This window comes from Podarcis pityusensis, assembly GCF_964106645.2.
Source record: "Podarcis pityusensis genome assembly, chromosome: 14".
In the NCBI taxonomy this organism is placed as follows: Eukaryota; Metazoa; Chordata; class Lepidosauria; order Squamata; family Lacertidae; genus Podarcis; species Podarcis pityusensis.
This window is the reverse complement of record NC_138039.1, coordinates 10,681,072-10,683,595: the sequence shown is the minus strand read 5'-3', so window position 1 is coordinate 10,683,595 and position 2,524 is coordinate 10,681,072.

Here is a 2,524-nt window from a genome sequence, read left to right as displayed (position 1 = left end):
CCGAAGGCGAGCGTGCGCAGAGAAGAGGAGGCGGAGCTGCCGAGGCTTCATACCAAAGAGGTACGCATTAAGCGGAGAGGGTTCCATGCGAGCACACCGGTTCTGATTAGACGCCTCCATGCACCGGATGAATATATTTGCCCAGGAATTTATGCCGACTTTTAAGGACAGGTTTCTCCAACCTGATGTTTTAGACGACTCTTGAGCGGATGCCCCCCCCGAAACATCTGGAGGGCGGAAAGTTGGAAAAGGCTGATTAAAAAGAGGCAGGTTAGAAAAAGATGTTAAATTGTTTTTGTATGCCACAGCTGCAGCAAGAATTTTGTTAGCGAAGAATCGGAAAACACAAGAACAGAGGCGTAGCGTGGGGGGTGCGGGGGGCCGGCCGCACCAGGCGCAACATCTGGGGGGGCGCACTCGCAGCTCGCTCTCTAAAATCCACAGGTTAGGGGGCGCAAATTACTTGCCTTGCCCCAGGTGCTGACAACTCACGCTACGCCACTGCACAAGAAGTACCAACAGTGAAAGATTGGCAGATGAAAATGAAGATGATGGATTTTTAGGAGCTAGCCGATCTGACTGGCAAAGTCCCCGACCAGGAGGAGGAGTACCAGGAGGAATGGATGAAATTTAAAGACTACTTAGCTAAATATGTTAAGATAACTTAATTGGAAAAGCATGCAAATACCAGATAAGCTTAGGATACATAAGGATAGGATTTAAGATGTTTAAAGCTAAATTAGAAAGAATGAAAGATGTTAAGTGATTAAATTTTTTTTTTTGAAAAAAAAATGATTTTGGAAAACTGTTAAAATGATATACAATGAATTCAACCAGGGGGATTTGAGGAAGTCACTTAACAATGTTATTAAGATTGGTTCAATTACAATTAGGATGTATGTTTGTTTGTCTTTAAATTTTTTGGAAAATTAATTTAAAAAATTGAAAAAAGAGGCAGGTTAGGGTTAGACTGAGGCCCCCCTAGGATGCGTTGCTTCGCAAAAAAATGCAATCACACGCCACTCCAAAAATGTAGCAAAAAGTTTTGAGAGGGGATGGCTTTTCTCTGGGACGTCTCGCTTTCCGTCTCCCCGACCCCTCTCATGCTGCAGTCCTAGTCACGCTTTTCTGGGACTAAGTCTCATTGAAATCAGTAAGATTCACTTTGGAGTAGGCATGCCTTTCACCGTAAATTAACAACTGCAAAGCGTTGTCGTGAAAAAGAACCGATTGCCTGCTTATAGTCTTTGAATGAATTCTTTTGCATTTCTGCTGTTTGTGCCCCGCCCATGGAGAAGACTGCCAGCTGCAAATGGGAACCAGATGTTTTACCAGGGAACCGTGGAGAGCGCAACTCTTTGTCTGTACGCCCTGCCTTATTTAGACGCTTGCGTAGTACCAGGGGACGTAGCTGCAAGGAGAAGCGCCTGGCAAGGAATGGGGGAAAAGGCCCGTTGAGCTGTTTTGCTGCGGCTCCTGGCGGAAACTTCGATCCAATACTGCCTCTCAGATACTGCTTTGAGAACTCCACGAGGACTAGCGCCTTGGTTCATCCGCGTGGAGAACAAGATTGCACACTTGACCTATAACTCAAGCCCCATGTATGTTAACTCAAGTCAGTTCAATGGGACTTGCACTCAACTGTCAACAGGGTGAAAATTTAACACACCTTTAGGTGACAGGCAAAAAGGTTCCTTTTCAGCCTGGCTTGATCTACATCCTATACCCTCTTTAAAAATGTTGGCCCTTTGGGTGTTTTTTTAATTGGGATGTTTGTTTGGTTTTGATTTTATGTATTTGATATTTTATGTGAACCATCCTGAGACCTTCGGGTATAGGGCGGTATAGAAAATAAAGATACAGTGGTACCTCGGGTTAAGTACTTAACCTGAAACTGTTCTTAACCTGAAGCACCACTTTAGCTAATGGGGCCTCCTGCTGCCGCTGCACCGCCAAAGCACAATTTCTGTTCTCATCCTGAAGCAAAGTTCTTAACTTGAAGCACTATTTCTGGGTTAGCGGAGTCTGTAACCTGAAGCGTATGTAACCCGAGGTACCACTGTAGATAGATAGATAGATAGACAGACAGACAGACCTTCCTGTTAACAGATCGTAGTTATTTCGAAATAATCACACTGGGTGGCGACCTAGCATGATTGCATTACAGGAAGCAGAGTTGTTGTGGGAAAGTCAGGGTGTGGAACGTGGGCATTTACCTCCCCCCCCCCCCAATATTTCAGTCACTAACTTGGTTATGTCCAAATAGCCTCAAAATTCAGCCCTCTAACAGGTGTTTTGCTATTGGCATGCTTGACAGCTGTTTAACCATGTCCCGTAAATGCAGAAAGGAGTGCACTTAAATACAAATAAGTTTTGTTCAGCAGCCAGCCCTCAAGGCAGAGTGTGCTTGTGAAAATACAGTACATAACGGAACCCACAACATATACACATATAATCTGTCACTTTCAATGGAGCAGGCTTTTGAGACAGTTTGTGCTGTCATAAGTTACCCAGTGTATCTGCA